We start from the raw sequence: 7500 nt of genomic DNA, 5'->3' as shown, positions 1-7500 counted from the left end.
GCCAAACCCGAGTTTGGAGCCAGGTCAACGGGGAAAACCGGAAAAGGGCCGGAGAAGGCGGTCAGGCCGGGCGAGAGTTCCAGGAGCTCGGCCACAATTCCGATCTCGTCCCGGTCAAGGGCTCCGTGGAAGGGCAGCCCGGGGGGCGGGTCCAAGGGCCCCGGCAGGGACCCGGGCCTCCGGGGTCGGAGCCGAGGCACCCCGCCGAGGGGTGGTCGTCCCGGGCCAAGGCGGCGGGAGCCCGGGCAGGACTCCGCGGGGCAGGCCGGGCGGGAGTTCCAGGAGCCCGGCCGCGATTCCGACTTCTCCCCGGTGCCCTGCCCGGAGGCCGGGCAGGTCCGGGGGCCTTCGGCGCGGGCGGCGGGATGCTCCCGCGGGGGAGACGAGCCGTGCTGGGCCCCGGGAGGGAGGCCCGGGGTCGACCTGGCGCCGGGGCTCCGGCCCTGGAAGTCCCGATGAGGTTTTTCAAACGGGCCGTGCCCGGGCCTTCGCTCCAGGAGGGCGGACACTTTCGGCGGTTGCCCCCGGTGGCTGGGCCGGGTGCCGCATCTACAATATTGCCAGGAAAGGTCCGCGGAGATTTTCGGGGACACGCTTTTCGGGACCCTAGTTGCCCATCTTGGGTTCCAGGAGGTCGGGCAGGGGTACCTCCGGGACCGGACCGTGCTGCAGGAGGGGGTCAACCCCGGGTTTGGCTCCATGTCGACTGGAGCTCCGGCCCAGGGGCGGGCCGGGCGAGAGTTCCAGGAACCCGGCCGCGATTCCGGCTTCTCCCCGGTGCCCTGCCCGGAGGCCGGGCAGGTCCGGGGGCCTTCGGCGCGGGCGGCGGGCTGCTCCCGCGGGGGAGACGAGCCTCTCTGGGGCCCGGGAGGTTGGCCCTGGGTCGACCTGGCGCCGGGGCTCGGGCTCCGGAAGTCCGTATGAGGTTTTTCAAACGGGCCGTGCCCGGGCCTTCGCTCCAGGAGGGCGGACACTTTCGGCGGTTCGTCCCGGTGGCTGGGCCGGGTGCCGCATCTACAATATTGCCGAGAAAGGTCCGCGGAGATTTTCGGGGACACGGTTTCCGGGACCCTAGATGCCCATCTTGGGTTCCAGGAGCTCGGACGGAGGAACCTCCGGGGCCGGACCGTGCTGCAGGAGGGGTTCAACCGCGAGTTTGGCTCCATGTCGACTGGAGCTCCGGCCCAGGGGCGGGCCGAGCGGCTTGGCCGGGCGAGAGTTCCAGGAGCCCGGCCGCGATTCCGGCTTCTCCCCGGTGCCCTGCCCGGAGGCCGGGCGGGTCCGGGGGCCTTCGGCGCGGGCAGCGGGCTGCTCCCGCGGGGGAGACGAGCCGCCCTAACGCCCGGGAGGGAGGCCCGGGGTCGACCTGGCTCCCGAGCTCCGGCCCTGGAAGTCCGTATGAGGATTTTCAAACGGGCCGTGCCCGGGCCTTCGCTCCAGGAGGCCGGACACTTTCGGCGGTTGCTCCCGGCGGCTGGGCCGGGTGCCGCATCTACAATATTGCCGAGAAAGGTCCGCGGAGATTTTCGGGGACACGGGTTTCGGGACCCTAGATGCCCATCTTGGGTTCCAGGAGCTCGGACGGAGGAACCTCCGGGGCCGGACCGTGCTGCAGGAGAGGTTCAACCGCGAGTTTGGCTCCATGTCGACTGGAGCTCCGGCCCAGGGGCGGGCCGAGCGGCTTGGCCGGGCGAGAGTTCCAGGAGCCCGGCCGCGATTCCGGCTTCTCCCCGGTGCCCTGCCCGGAGGCCGGGCAGGTCCGGGGGCCTTCGGCGAGGGCGGCGGGCTGCTCCCGCGGGGGAGACGAGCCGTGCTGGGCCCCGGGAGGGAGGCCCGCGGTCGACCTGGCGCCGGGGCTCCGGCCCTGGAAGTCCGTATGAGGTTTTTCAAACGGGCCTTGCCCGGGCCTTCGCTCCAGGAGGCCGGACACTTTCGGCGGTTCGTCCCGGTGGCTGGGCCGGGTGCCGCATCTGCAATATTGCCAGGAAAGGTTCGCGGAGATTTTCGAGGACACGGGTTTCGGGACCCTAGATGCCCATCTTGGGTTCCAGGAGCTCGGACGGAGGAACCTCCGGGGCCGGACCGTGCTGCAGGCGAGGGTCAACCCCGAGTTTGGCTCCATGTCGACTGGCGCTCCGGCCCGGGGGGCGGGCCGGGCGGGCAGGCCGGGCGAGAGTTCCAGGAACCCGGCCGCGATTCCGGCTTCGACCCGGTCGACTGCACGGCGGGCGTGCAGGCCGGCGGCGACTCCCAGGGCCCCTTCCAGGCTGCGGGGCCCAGCGGTTGGAGCCCGGCTACCCCGGCGAGGGGCGGAAGAACCTGCACGGCGCGGCCGGAGAACCCGGCATGCATGCGCGGGGCAGGCCGGGCAGGAGTTCCAGGAGCCCGGCCACGATTCCTACTTCTCCCCGGTGCCCTGCCCGGAGGCCGGGCGGGCCCGGGGGCCTTCGGCGCGGGCGGCGGGCGGCTTCCGCGGCGGAGACGAGCCTCTCTGGGGCCCGGGAGGTCGGCCCTGGGTCGACCTGGCGCCGGGGCTCGGGCTCCGGAAGTCCGTATGAGGTTTTTGAAACGGGCCTTGCCCGGGCCTTCGCTCCAGGAGGGCGGACACTTTCGGCGGTTGCCCCCGGTGGCTGGGCCGGGTGCCGCATCTACAATATTGCCAGGAAAGGTTCGCGGAGATTTTCGGGGACACGGATTTCGGGACCCTAGATGCCCATCTTGGGTTCCAGGAGGTCGGACGGAGGAACCTCCGGGGCCGGACCGTGCTGCAGGAGGGGGTCAAAACCGAGTTTGGCTCCAAGTCGACTGGAGCCCCGGCCCGGGGGGCGGGCCGGGCGGGCAGGCCGGGCGAGAGTTCCAGGAACCCGGCCGCGATTCCGGCTTCGACCCGGTCGACTGCACGGCGGGCGTGCAGGCCGGGGGGCGACTCGCAGGGGCCCTTCCAGGCTGCGGGGCCCAGCGGTTGGAGCCCGGCTACCCCGGCGAGGGGCGGAAGAACCTGCACGGCGCGGCGGGAGAACCCGGCATGCTTCCGCGTGGCAGGCCGGGCAGGAGTTCCAGGAGCCCGGCCACGATTCCTACTTCTCCCCGGTGCCCTGCCCGGAGGCCGGGCGGGCCCGGGGGCCTTCGCCGCGGGCGGCGGGCGGCTTCCGCGGCGGAGACGAGCCTCTCTGGGGCCCGGGAGGTCGGCCCTGGGTCGACCTGGCGCCGGGGCTCGGGCTCCGGAAGTCCGTATGAGGTTTTTGAAACGGGCCTTGCCCGGGCCTTCGCTCCAGGAGGGCGGACACTTTCGGCGGTTGCCCCCGGTGGCTGGGCCGGGTGCCGCATCTACAATATTGCCAGGAAAGGTTCGCGGAGATTTTCGGGGACACGGATTTCGGGACCCTGGATGCCCATCTTGGGTTCCAGGAGGTCGGACGGAGGAACCTCCGGGGCCGGACCGTGCTGCAGGAGGGGGTCAAAACCGAGTTTGGCTCCATGTCGACTGGAGCCCCGGCCCGGGGGGCGGGCCGGGCGGGCAGGCCGGGCGAGAGTTCCAGGAACCCGGCCGCGATTCCGGCTTCGACCCGGTCGACTGCACGGCGGGCGTGCAGGCCGGGGGGCGACTCGCAGGGGCCCTTCCACGCTGCGGGGCCCAGCGGTTGGAGCCCGGCTACCCCGGCGAGGGGCGGAAGAACCTGCACGGCGCGGCGGGAGAACCCGGCATGCTTCCGCGTGGCAGGCCGGGCAGGAGTTCCAGGAGCCCGGCCACGATTCCTACTTCTCCCCGGTGCCCTGCCCGGAGGCCGGGCGGGCCCGGGGGCCTTCGCCGCGGGCGGCGGGCGGCTTCCGCGGCGGAGACGAGCCTCTCTGGGGCCCGGGAGGTCGGCCCTGGGTCGACCTGGCGCCGGGGCTCGGGCTCCGGAAGTCCGTATGAGGTTTTTGAAACGGGCCTTGCCCGGGCCTTCGCTCCAGGAGGGCGGACACTTTCGGCGGTTGCCCCCGGTGGCTGGGCCGGGTGCCGCATCTACAATATTGCCAGGAAAGGTTCGCGGAGATTTTCGGGGACACGGATTTCGGGACCCTGGATGCCCATCTTGGGTTCCAGGAGGTCGGACGGAGGAACCTCCGGGGCCGGACCGTGCTGCAGGAGGGGGTCAAAACCGAGTTTGGCTCCAAGTCGACTGGAGCCCCGGCCCGGGGGGCGGGCCGGGCGGGCAGGCCGGGCGAGAGTTCCAGGAACCCGGCCGCGATTCCGGCTTCGACCCGGTCGACTGCACGGCGGGCGTGCAGGCCGGGGGGCGACTCGCAGGGGCCCTTCCACGCTGCGGGGCCCAGCGGTTGGAGCCCGGCTACCCCGGCGAGGGGCGGAAGAACCTGCACGGCGCGGCGGGAGAACCCGGCATGCTTCCGCGTGGCAGGCCGGGCAGGAGTTCCAGGAGCCCGGCCACGATTCCTACTTCTCCCCGGTGCCCTGCCCGGAGGCCGGGCGGGCCCGGGGGCCTTCGCCGCGGGCGGCGGGCGGCTTCCGCGGCGGAGACGAGCCTCTCTGGGGCCCGGGAGGTCGGCCCTGGGTCGACCTGGCGCCGGGGCTCGGGCTCCGGAAGTCCGTATGAGGTTTTTGAAACGGGCCTTGCCCGGGCCTTCGCTCCAGGAGGGCGGACACTTTCGGCGGTTGCCCCCGGTGGCTGGGCCGGGTGCCGCATCTACAATATTGCCAGGAAAGGTTCGCGGAGATTTTCGGGGACACGGATTTCGGGACCCTGGATGCCCATCTTGGGTTCCAGGAGGTCGGACGGAGGAACCTCCGGGGCCGGACCGTGCTGCAGGAGGGGGTCAAAACCGAGTTTGGCTCCAAGTCGACTGGAGCCCCGGCCCGGGGGGCGGGCCGGGCGGGCAGGCCGGGCGAGAGTTCCAGGAACCCGGCCGCGATTCCGGCTTCGACCCGGTCGACTGCACGGCGGGCGTGCAGGCCGGGGGGCGACTCGCAGGGGCCCTTCCACGCTGCGGGGCCCAGCGGTTGGAGCCCGGCTACCCCGGCGAGGGGCGGAAGAACCTGCACGGCGCGGCGGGAGAACCCGGCATGCTTCCGCGTGGCAGGCCGGGCAGGAGTTCCAGGAGCCCGGCCACGATTCCTACTTCTCCCCGGTGCCCTGCCCGGAGGCCGGGCGGGCCCGGGGGCCTTCGGCGCGGGCGGCGGGCGGCTTCCGCGGCGGAGACGAGCCTCTCTGGGGCCCGGGAGGTCGGCCCTGGGTCGACCTGGCGCCGGGGCTCGGGCTCCGGAAGTCCGTATGAGGTTTTTGAAACGGGCCTTGCCCGGGCCTTCGCTCCAGGAGGGCGGACACTTTCGGCGGTTGCCCCCGGTGGCTGGGCCGGGTGCCGCATCTACAATATTGCCAGGAAAGGTTCGCGGAGATTTTCGGGGACACGGATTTCGGGACCCTGGATGCCCATCTTGGGTTCCAGGAGGTCGGACGGAGGAACCTCCGGGGCCGGACCGTGCTGCAGGAGGGGGTCAAAACCGAGTTTGGCTCCATGTCGACTGGAGCCCCGGCCCGGGGGGCGGGCCGGGCGGGCAGGCCGGGCGAGAGTTCCAGGAACCCGGCCGCGATTCCGGCTTCGACCCGGTCGACTGCACGGCGGGCGTGCAGGCCGGGGGGCGACTCGCAGGGGCCCTTCCACGCTGCGGGGCCCAGCGGTTGGAGCCCGGCTACCCCGGCGAGGGGCGGAAGAACCTGCACGGCGCGGCGGGAGAACCCGGCATGCTTCCGCGTGGCAGGCCGGGCAGGAGTTCCAGGAGCCCGGCCACGATTCCTACTTCTCCCCGGTGCCCTGCCCGGAGGCCGGGCGGGCCCGGGGGCCTTCGCCGCGGGCGGCGGGCGGCTTCCGCGGCGGAGACGAGCCTCTCTGGGGCCCGGGAGGTCGGCCCTGGGTCGACCTGGCGCCGGGGCTCGGGCTCCGGAAGTCCGTATGAGGTTTTTGAAACGGGCCTTGCCCGGGCCTTCGCTCCAGGAGGGCGGACACTTTCGGCGGTTGCCCCCGGTGGCTGGGCCGGGTGCCGCATCTACAATATTGCCAGGAAAGGTTCGCGGAGATTTTCGGGGACACGGATTTCGGGACCCTGGATGCCCATCTTGGGTTCCAGGAGGTCGGACGGAGGAACCTCCGGGGCCGGACCGTGCTGCAGGAGGGGGTCAAAACCGAGTTTGGCTCCAAGTCGACTGGAGCCCCGGCCCGGGGGGCGGGCCGGGCGGGCAGGCCGGGCGAGAGTTCCAGGAACCCGGCCGCGATTCCGGCTTCGACCCGGTCGACTGCACGGCGGGCGTGCAGGCCGGGGGGCGACTCGCAGGGGCCCTTCCAGGCTGCGGGGCCCAGCGGTTGGAGCCCGGCTACCCCGGCGAGGGGCGGAAGAACCTGCACGGCGCGGCGGGAGAACCCGGCATGCTTCCGCGGGGCAGGCCGGGCAGGAGTTCCAGGAGCCCGGCCACGATTCCTACTTCTCCCCGGTGCCCTGCGCGGAGGCCGGGCGGGCCCGGGGGCCTTCGGCGCGGGCATCAGGCGGCTTCCGCGGCGGAGACGTGCCTCTCTGGGGCCCGGGAGGTCGGCCCTGGGTCGACCTGGCGCCCGGGCTCGCGCTCCGGAAGTCCGTATGAGGTTTTTCAAACGGGCCTTGCCCGGGCCTTCGCTCCAGGAGGGCGGACACTTTCGGCGGTTGGCCCCGGTGGCTGGGCCGGGTGCCGCATCTACAATATTGCCAAGAAAGGTTCGCGGAGATTTTGGGGGACTCGGTTTTCAGGACCCTAAATGCCCATGTTCGGTTCCAGAAAGTCGGTCAGAGGAACCTCCGGGGCAAAAGAACCGTGCCGCGCTGCCTTGTCAACCGAGCGTGGAGGCAGCGTGCCCCGATCCGGCGGGCCTGGCCGTGCGAGAGTTCCAGGCTCTGGCCCGCGATTCCGGCTCCCGCCCCCCCCCCCGGTGATGGGCTCGGAGGTCGGGCAGGCAGCGGTGCTTGCTTCCCCAGGAGTGGCGGGGCTCTCCTGACGGGGAACCGGGAGGACCTGGTGTCCGCCGTGGGACTTGGAAAACTTCTGCTCGGTTGCGTTGGGAGCGGTTAACGTGGGAGCTCCGGCCGGGAGCGGCCCGGCGGGCCAGGCCGGGGGAGAGTTCCAGGAGACCGGCCACCGCTCCGGTTTCGCCCCGGTGACCTGCCGCCCTCCCTTACGGCGTTCAGGGCAAGCCGGGGGCGCTTCCTCGGGAGCGGCGGGCTTCTCCTGCCAGAGAGCCGTGTTGACCTGGTGTCCGGCGTGGGACTTAGAAAAAAATTTCGCTGCTGGGGGGCGAGCGGTTGACCTGGGCCCGCCGGAGAGGCCTGGAAGTCCGTATGAGGTTTTTGAAATGGGCTTTGTCCGACCCTTCGATCCAGGAGGGCGGACACTTTTGGTGGTTTGCCCCGGTGGCTGGGCCGGGTGCCACATCTACAATATTGCCAAGAAAGGTTCGCGGAGATTTTCGGGGACACGT

The sequence above is a fragment of the Alligator mississippiensis genome, unplaced genomic scaffold, assembly GCF_030867095.1.
Source record: "Alligator mississippiensis isolate rAllMis1 unplaced genomic scaffold, rAllMis1 scaffold_20, whole genome shotgun sequence".
NCBI lineage: Eukaryota > Metazoa > Chordata > Crocodylia > Alligatoridae > Alligator > Alligator mississippiensis.
Note: the sequence above shows the minus strand (reverse complement) of the source record.